At 43.5% G+C, this 9,698-nt stretch overlaps 1 non-coding gene across 1 annotated transcript; it reads left to right on the top strand.

Annotated features, from left to right (window-relative positions):
• The first annotated feature begins 402 nt into the window (after window positions 1–402).
• Window positions 403–510, top strand: LOC130938318 (small nucleolar RNA R71). Its single transcript, XR_009069488.1, has one exon. It is a non-coding gene; the product is annotated as a small nucleolar RNA R71 (small nucleolar RNA).
• Window positions 511–9,698: the final 9,188 nt, after the last annotated feature.

Here is a 9,698-nt window from a genome sequence, read left to right as displayed (position 1 = left end):
TCCATAGGGTTCTCCTAGGTAATTCACCTCTTCTATTGAAGGGTTCTCAGGATCATAGGCTTCTTCTTCAGATGAAGCATCCTTAGTACTACTTGGTGCATTTTGCATTCCAGACAGACTTTGAGAAATCAAATTGACTTGTTGAGTCAATATCTTGTTCTGAGCCAGAATGGCATTAAGAGTATCAATCTCAAGAACTCCTTTCTTCTGATTTGTCCCATTGTTCACAAGATTCCTTTCAGAAGTGTACATGAATTGGTTATTTGCAACCATTTCAATTAGTTCTTGAGCTTCTGTAGGCATCTTCTTCAGATGAAGAGATCCTCCAGCAGAGCTATCCAAAGTCATCTTGGATAGTTCAGAGAGACCATCATAGAAAATACCTATGATGCTCCATTCAGAAAGCATGTCAGACGGACATTTTCTGATCAATTGTTTGTATCTTTCCCAAGCTTCAAAGAGGGATTCTCCATCCTTCTGTCTGAAGGTTTGGACTTCCACTCTAAGCTTACTCAATTTTTGAGGTGGAAAGAACTTTGCCAAGAAGGCATTGACTAGCTTTTCCCATGAGTCCAGGCTTTCTTTAGGTTGTGAGTCCAACCATGTCCTAGCTCTGTCTCTTACAGCAAAAGGGAATAGCATAAGTCTGTAGACCTCAGGGTCAACCCCATTAGTCTTGACAATGTCACAGATTTGCAAGAATTCAGCTAAAAACTGATGAGGATCTTCCAATGGAAGTCCATGAAACTTGCAATTCTGTTGCATTAGAGAAACTAATTGAGGCTTAAGCTCAAAGTTATTTGCTCCAATGGCAGGGATAGAGATGCTTCTCCCATAGAAGTCGGGAGTAGGTGCAGTAAAGTCACCCAGCACCTTCCTTGCATTGTTTGCATTGTTGTTGTTTTCGGCCGCCATGTCTTCTTCTTCTTTGAAGATTTCTGTTAGGTCCTCTATAGAGAATTGTGCCTTAGCTTCTCTTAGCTTTCGCTTCAAGGTCCTTTCAGGTTCAGGGTCAGCTTCAACAAGAATGCCTTTGTCTTTGTTCCTGCTCATATGAAAGAGAAGAGAACAAGAAAATATGGAATCCTCTATGTCACAGTATAGAGATTCCTTGAGGTGTCAGAAGAACAGAAAAATAGAAGAAAGAGGTAGAAGAATTCGAACTTAATCAGATAGAGTTCGAATTGTGCATTGAGAAAGAGTGGTACTCCATAAATAGAAGGATGTGAGAAGAGAGGAGGAGCTTTTTCGAAAATTAAGTTAAAGAATTTGAAAATATTTTGAAAAACACTAATTAATTTTCGAAAATAAGAGTGGGAAAGAAATCAAGTGATTTTTGAAAAAGATTTTGAAATTAGAAATCAAAAAGAATTGATTGAAAACTATTTTGAAAAAGATGAGGTTAAGAAGATATGATTGGTTGAAAAAAAAAACATGTGATTGAGAAGATATGATTTGAAAACAACTTTTTTTAAAAAGATTTGATTTTAAAAATTAATAACTTGGCTATCAAGAAAAGATATGATTCAAACATTAAACCTTTCTCAACAGAAAAGGCAACAGACTTGAAATATTGAGTCAAATCATTAATTGATAGCAAGTATCCTTGAAAAAGGAAAGAAATTGATTTTGAAAACATTTGATTGAAAAGATATGATTTGAAAAAGATTTGATTTTGAAAAACTTTGAAAATTGAAAAAAAATTGATTTGAAAACAAAATCCTCCCCCTTGTGCCATCCTGGCGTTAAACGCCCAGAATGGTGCACATTCTGGCGTTTAACGCCCAATGCACTACCTTTTTGGGCGTTAAACGCCCAACCAGGCACCCTGGCTGGCGTTTAAACGCCAGTCTGTCCTTCTTCACTGGGCGTTTTGAACGCCCAGCTTTTTCTGTGTAATTCCTCTGCTGCATGTTCTGAATCTTCAGTTCCCTGTACTATTGACTTGAAAATAGAACCAAGATCAAATAAACAATACATGCAAGACACCAAACTTAAAATTAGACACTAGACTCAAATAAGAAACATAAATCTTTTTGGTTTTTATGATTTTGAAATTTTTTTTTGTGCTTTTTCGAAAATTATGTGGAAATAGAAAATAAAAGTTTCAGAATTCTTAATTTGGATTCCAGGAATCATTGCAATGCTAGTCTAAGACTCCGGTCCAGGAATTAGACATGGCTTCACAGCTAGCCAAGCTTTCAAAGAAAGCTTCGGTCCAAAACACTAGACATGGCCAATGGCCAGCCAAGCCTTAGCAGATCATTGCTCCAATAGCAAGATTGGTAGAGATCAACAAGCTCTTGTGATGATCAGTTGAAACCTCGGTCCAATAAGATTAGACATGGCTTCTCAGCCAGCCAGACTTCAACAGATCATCATGAAACACTAGAATTCCTTCTTAAGAACTCTGAAGAAAAATACCTAATCTAAGCAACAAGATGAACCGTCAGTTGTCCATACACGAAACAATCCCCGGCAACGGCGCCAAAAACTTGGTGTGCGAAATTGTGATCACTACTTTTCACAACTCAAATAATCCCTAGTAATGGCCCAAAAAACTTGGTGCTTAATACCATGGCATAAACACAACTTTGCACAACTAACCAGCAAGTGCACTGGGTCGTCCAAGTAATAAACCTTACGCGAGTAAGGGTCGATCCCACGGAGATTGTTGGTATGAAGCAAGCTATGGTCACCTTGTAAATCTTAGTCAGGCAGACTCAAATGGATATAGTGATATACGAATGAAACATAAAGATAAAGATAGAGGTACTTATGTAATTCATTGGTAGGAACTTCAGATAAGCGTATGAAGATGCCTTCCCTTCCGTCTCTCTGCTTTCCTACTGTCTTCATCCAATCCTTCTTACTCCTTTCCATGGCAAGCTTATGCAAGGGTTTCACCGTTGTCAGTGGCTACCTCCCATCCTCTCAGTGGAAATGTTCAACGCACCCTGTCACGGCACGGCTATCCATCTGTCGGTTCTCAATCAGGCCGGAATAGAATCCAGTGATTCTTTTGCGTCTGTCACTAACGCCCCGCCTTCAGGAGTTTGAAGCACGTCACAGTCATTCAATCATTGAATCCTACTCAGAATACCACAGACAAGGTTAGACCTTTCGGATTCTCTTGAATGCCGCCATCAGTTCTTGCCTATACCACAAAGACTCTGATCTCACGGAATGGCTGGCTCATTTGTCAGGCGAGCACTCGGTTGTCAGGCGATCAACCATGCATCGTGTATCAGGAATCCAAGAGATATTCACCCAATCTAAGGTAGAACGGAGGTGGTTGTCAGTCACACGTTCATAGGTGAGAATGATGATGAGTGTCACGGATCATCACATTCATCAAGTTGAAGGACAAGTGATATCTTGGACAAAGAACAAGCGGAATTGAATAGAAGAACAATAGTAATTGCATTAATACTCGAGGTACAGCAGAGCTCCACACCTTAATCTATGGTGTGTAGAAACTCCACCGTTGAAAATACATAAGAACAAGGTCTAGGCATGGCCGAATGGCCAGCCTCCCAATGATCTAAGATAGCATAAAATGAAGATAGCTACCCCGATATATCCTAGATACAATAGTAAAAGGTCCTACTTATAGAAAACTAGTAGCCTAGGGTGTACAGAGATGAGTAAATGACATAAAAATCCACTTCCGGGCCCACTTGGTGTGTGCTTGGGCTGAGCAATGAAGCAATTTCGTGTAGAGACTCTTCTTGGAGTTAAATGCCAGCTTTTATGCCAGTTTGGGCGTTTAACTCCCATTTAGGTGCCAGTTCCGGCGTTTAACGCTGGAATTTCTGAGGGTGACTTTGAACGCCGGTTTGGGCCATCAAATCTTGGGCAAAGTATGGACTATCATATATTGCTGGAAAGCCCAGGATGTCTACTTTCCAACGACGTTGAGAGCGCGCCAATTGGGCTTCTGTAGCTCCAGAAAATCCATTTCGAGTTCAGGGAGGTCAGAATCCAACAGCATCTGCAGTCCTTTTCAGTCTCTGAATCAGATTTTTGCTCAGGTCCCTCAATTTCAGCCAGAAAATACCTGAAATCACAGAAAAACACACAAACTCATAGTAAAGTCCAGAAAAGTGAATTTTAACTAAAAACTAATAAAAATATACTAAAAACTAACCAAATATACTAAAAACATACTAAAAACAATGCCAAAAAGCGTACAAATTATCCGCTCATCAGTGAGCTCCGCATACAACGGCCTCATAGGTCGGACAATGCTAAATCATCTCACCGCAGTAGTCTCCACTGCACACCTATGCATGAAATTTTCAACCCCAGAAGGGATAGCCACCATTAAAGGAGACCAAAAACTCGTGCGACGCTGTTACAACGAAAGTCTGAATCTTAAAGGCGATTCTAGAGGAAAAGAGACCAACACTATAGAACTCGAGGGAGCCCGAGCCCGCGAAGAACTTTGCCCTCAACCAGAAGGTGAGACCGAAGAGGTCCAAGTCGAAGATACTCAAGATAAAACAACAAACATAGGTGCGAACCTAAAAGGAGACCTAAAGGAGCTACTGATAAAGTTCCTAAAGGAGAATTCCGACCTATTCGCGTGGAAGGCCGCAGATATGTCCGGCATAGATCCCAGCTTAATGTGCCACAAACTATCGGTGTATCCTGGATCTCAGCCAATACAACAGAAGCGTAGAAAGATCACAAGTCGTGGAAGAACAAGTACAGGCCCTACTAGAGGCGGGATTCATAAAGGAGGTCAAATACCCACTATGGCAAGCCAATGTCGTGCTGGTAAAAAAGCCAAATGGAAAGTGGCGGATGTGTGTCGACTATACCAACCTCAACAAAGCCTGCCGAAAGGACCCATACAACCTCCCAAACATCGACACCCTAGGCGACGCCTCGTCAGGGTACAAGTACCTTTCCTTCATGAGCGCTTACTCAGGATACAACCAAATCCAGATGCATCAACCCGATCAAGAGAAGACCACGTTCCTAACCCCGAAAGCAAACTACTACTACGTAGTCATGCCATTCATACTCAAGAACACGGGGGCTACATACCAGAGGTTGATTAACAAAGTTTTCACCAACCACATCGGGAAGCTGATGGAAGTCTACGTAGACGACATGCTGGTAAAGACACAAAGAGAAGAAATGATGTTATCCGACCTTGCTGAAGTATTCAGCACCATAAGAAAGCATGGGATGAGACTGAATCCCACAAAGTGCATTTTCGCAGTAAAGACTAGGAAATTCCTAGGGTTTATGCTTACCTAAAAAGGGATTAAAGCAAACCTAGACAAATGCCAGGCCAAACTCAGCATGAAAGGTCCGACCTGCGTCAAAGAGGTACAACAGCTAAACGAAAGACTAGCAGCCCTGTCTTTGTTCCTAGCCGGATCGTCCTTGAGATCTCTCCCTTTCTACACAACACTAAGGAAAGGAAAGAGGTTCGAATAGACCCCAGATTGTGAACAAGCCTTTCAAAACTTTAAGACATTCCTGGGGTAACCACCTATCCTAACCCGACCTCGACAAGGAGAAGAATTGATCCTATATCTCGCCGTGGAAAGTCGGGCGATAGCCTCAGCCCTAGTCAGAGAAGACGAGAACGGACAACAACCCATTTACTTTATCAGTAAGGCTTTACAAGGGGCCAAACTAAACTATCAAAAAATAGAAAAGTTCGCCTACGCCCTCATACTTACTTCCAGACGACTTCGACCATACTTTCAAGCCCATACAATTAGAATACGGACCAACCAACCCATAAAAGGTATCCTGCAAAAAGCCGACTTAGCAGGAAGAATCCTACAATGGGCGGTCGAATTGTCCGAATTTGACCTTAAGTACGAAGTTCGGATAGCCATCAAGTCTCAGTACCTGGCCGACTTCGTCGCAGAGTCACCGACACCCCAGGAACCCCCATTGACTGGACCCTCTATGTTGACGGCTCATTAAACAAAGCCAGAAGCAGAGCGGGCGTTATCCTAGAAAGTGATCAGGAAACCCAGCTCGAACTCTCCCTAAGGTTCGAGTTTCCTGCCTCAAATAACCAAGTCGAGTACGAAGCCCTACTGGCTGGTTTGAAGCTGGCTAGGGAAGTCGTAGCCCAAAAGCTTACCATCTTCAGTAATTCGCAAATAGTCACCTCACAAATAGAAGAAAGCTACTAGGCAAAGGATCCTACCATGAAAAAATATCTAGACAAGACCAGAGAGCAGCTCAGAAAATTCATGGGATACGAGATCCGACATATACCTCGGGAATAAAATGCCCGAGCTGATGCACTTTTGAAACTAGCCAGCACCAAACCAGGGGGCAACAATAGAGGCCTCATCCAAGAAACACTCCCCACAAATAAAAATGAGGCAAAAAGGCTCGTACAAAAAGCACAGTACTACACCGTAGTGTACGATGTCCTATACAGGAGAGGGATCTCAACACCACTCCTGAAATGCGTCCCGACCTCCGCTACAAAAGAAGTCCTAGAATAATTCCACGGTGGCATGTGCGGCAACCACCTCAGGGCACGAGCTCTTTCCAAAAAGATACTCCGAGCTGGCTTCTACTGGCCGACCCTACAAAAAGAAGCAATAGAGTTTGTCAAAACGTGCCCCCCATACCAGAAGCACGCCAACTTTCATATTGCCCAACCTGAAGAGCTCATCTGCGTTACTTCACCCTGGCCGTTCGCAAAGTGGGAGCTCGACCTCCTCGGACCATTCCCCCAGGGATCAGGGCAAGTCAAGTTCCTCATTGTAGGAATAGACTATTTCACAAAGTGGATTGAGGCAGAGCCATTGGCCGCCGCCACCGCCCAAAGAAGTCAGAAGTTCCTATACAGAAATATTGTCATAAGGTTTGGGGTCCCATGCTCCATCACCACGGACAATAGCACTCAGTTCACCGACACGGGTTTCAGGAACCTAGTAGCTGATCTGAAAATCAAGCACCAATTCACCTCCGTGGAACATCCATAAGCCAACGGACAGGCGGAAGCCATAAACAAAGTCATATTGGCCGGGTTAAAACGGAGACTACAGGACACAAAAGGAGCCTAGGCTGAAGAGCTCCCACAAGTCCTATGGGCATACCGGACAATGTCGCACTCCACCACCCGGGAATCACCCTTCCGACTTGCTTACGGAATAGAGGCAATAATCCCCGTAGAGGTAGAAGAAAGGTCCCCTAGGGTGATCCTCTACAATGAAGATACAAACTTCCAAGCACAAAGGGAAGAGCTCGACCTACTCATAGTGGTCTGAGAAAGAGTTTGGATTAAAGAGGAAGCACTAAAGCATCGAATGGCTTCAAGGTATAACCAGAAAGTAATCCAGCGAAGCTTCACTACCGATGACCTCATCCTAATCCGAAATGATATTAGAGTAGGTCGGTCAGGAGAAGGGAAGCTAGCAGCCAACTGGAAAGGGCCATACTGAGTCACAGAAGTACTAGGAAAAGGTTACTATAGGATGGCCGACCTCCAAGGGCGGGAGCTCCCGAGGTCATGGCATGCCTGTAACCTAAGGAGGTACTACAGCTAGAAAAAAGGTCTCAGGCCAAGGCGCCCTCTTTTTCTCCCAAAGGGTTTTTAAATGAGGCACCAGGCCAAGACCTAAAAGCTACCCAACTAAGTTGGGTAAGCCCTCATATGTACATACTCTTATTCATATTTTTCATTTTACTACTTGAATAAAAATTTAAGATTCCCTAAAAAGTTTCCTATCAAGGCGCATTAATGTACGCTCAAAATAAACGCAAAATTCATCGTCCGACCATGAAAGGTTGGCAAGGTGAAGCGGTAAAGCCCAAGTTAATGCAAGAAGTTATAAAAAATAACCCATATAAAGTGGCCTAACGAGGTCGGACTAAAATGGGATTACTAAAAGTAACTTAAGAAGGCCCAACAGAGAAGTCGGACCAATGAAAGGATCACTACAAAGGGAACAACACCATGCAAAGGCCAAAAAGGTTGAAAAACCTAGGGCCGAAACGTTTAGCTAGAAGGTACAAGTCCTAAAAATGGACGTTACTTAAAAAGCGAGAGCGCGACCTCAGAACAAGGCTAAAAAGTCATCTAAATAAAATAAAAAGAAAAGGTTCCACATGAGAACACTACCTAAAAAGTTATTGGAACTCGACTAAAAAGCCCGGACGGCAAGCCGTAAGGACGACGTAGCCAAAACAGAAGGTTGTCAACACGACCAAAGAAAAGGCATGGTCCAAAAGACAAAGGTAGAAATCCATAAAGCGAACACTACCTCAAAAGGTGTCAAACCAGGGAGTCCCGAACATCTACACCCTAGGGCATAAGATCCCGCGAAGGAACCACATCGCCAAGCATAAGGCCATAGGAAGATAAATACTCACCACCTGAACACAAAAATTTCTAGATACAAAAAGACTCAAGGGCTACCTAACAACAAACCAAAGAGTAGGAAAGTGTTTTGATTAAAATAGTTGCTAAGAAGCAACTATGAAATGTCAGGAAAGTCACCAAAAGCATTACAAAATCAAAGTTCAAAAGGTCCACAGGTCGAACCACGTCAATACATAATAAAAAGAGATGTGAAAGACAGAATTATAAAAATCTAGCTTCGCCCTGGTGGCTGCATCTTTAGGAGAAGGAGGGATAACTGAGATCGGGATAACTCCAACAACTCCATCCGGCCCATTCAAGATCTCCACGTCAAGCTCAGGCTCAAGAGGGACCACCTCGGCGAAAGGAGGTGTGGACGACTCAGCAGGAGGGGCTGCAAAAGCCTTAACTGTCGACACAGAAGGAGGAGCCTCATCATCATCAAGGGCAGGCACAATCTTGCCATCCTCCACAATATTATCCATACTAAACAGACTGAGTCGGTGTTGGGAGCAATAACTCGAACCTGGGCCTTCAGATTCTCATACAAAGCAGTCATACCATTCACCTCATGGCCCTAGAGCTCGACATAATTGTTGTAAGCAGACTGAAGCCTCTCCTTAGTCTCCAACAACTCGCCATACGTCAGAGTATAGCTCTCCTTGGCCTTCTTGGCCATATCCTCGGCCAGATTAGCAGCCGCCTCCGCAGCAGTAGCCCGAGCCTTCTCCCTCTCTACAGCAAGCTCTAACCCAACACTCTTGGCCTCCAACTCATCCTTCAGTCCCTTCACCCTATCATAATCAGTCTTGGCCTCCTCAAGAAAAGCCTTAGTGGCACAGACAGGAGACTCTTTAAAAACCTGAGACAAGGCGGCACTGAGATTAGCCATCCAGATACTATTGCTTGATATAAAGTCAAGATGGTGAAGGATTGACATGTCATTAGTAGGAACCTTGCCATAAGGAGGAATAAGTTCTGAAGCAAAAGCCACACCATCAAAGTCTTTATCATCCAAATTATAAGTCCAGGCAGTCCTCGGCTTCTTGGGAAGAGGACCAGATGAAGTAAGGGAGGAGGCAACACCAGAAGTCGCCAAGGGAGGCTCAGTAGGAACCGTCCAAACTTGAGGAGTCGGGATCATCTTCCTCGGACACTGAGGGTCGGACTCCGGCTTCTTTGGAGGAACCTGGCTAGAGCTCTCCCCCGACGTCTTGTTCTGAATATTTTGGGCAGCTACTGTCTTCTTGGTCTTTCTGATGACCTTCTTCGAATCAGAATGGGCCACCATCTCTGAGAAAGAGAAAAGGAAACTATAAAAATAGTCATGTAATAAAGGAAT

Source organism: Arachis stenosperma, chromosome 6, assembly GCF_014773155.1.
Source record: "Arachis stenosperma cultivar V10309 chromosome 6, arast.V10309.gnm1.PFL2, whole genome shotgun sequence".
Classification (NCBI taxonomy): domain Eukaryota; kingdom Viridiplantae; phylum Streptophyta; class Magnoliopsida; order Fabales; family Fabaceae; genus Arachis; species Arachis stenosperma.
This window is presented reverse-complemented; position numbering and strand designations above follow the sequence as displayed.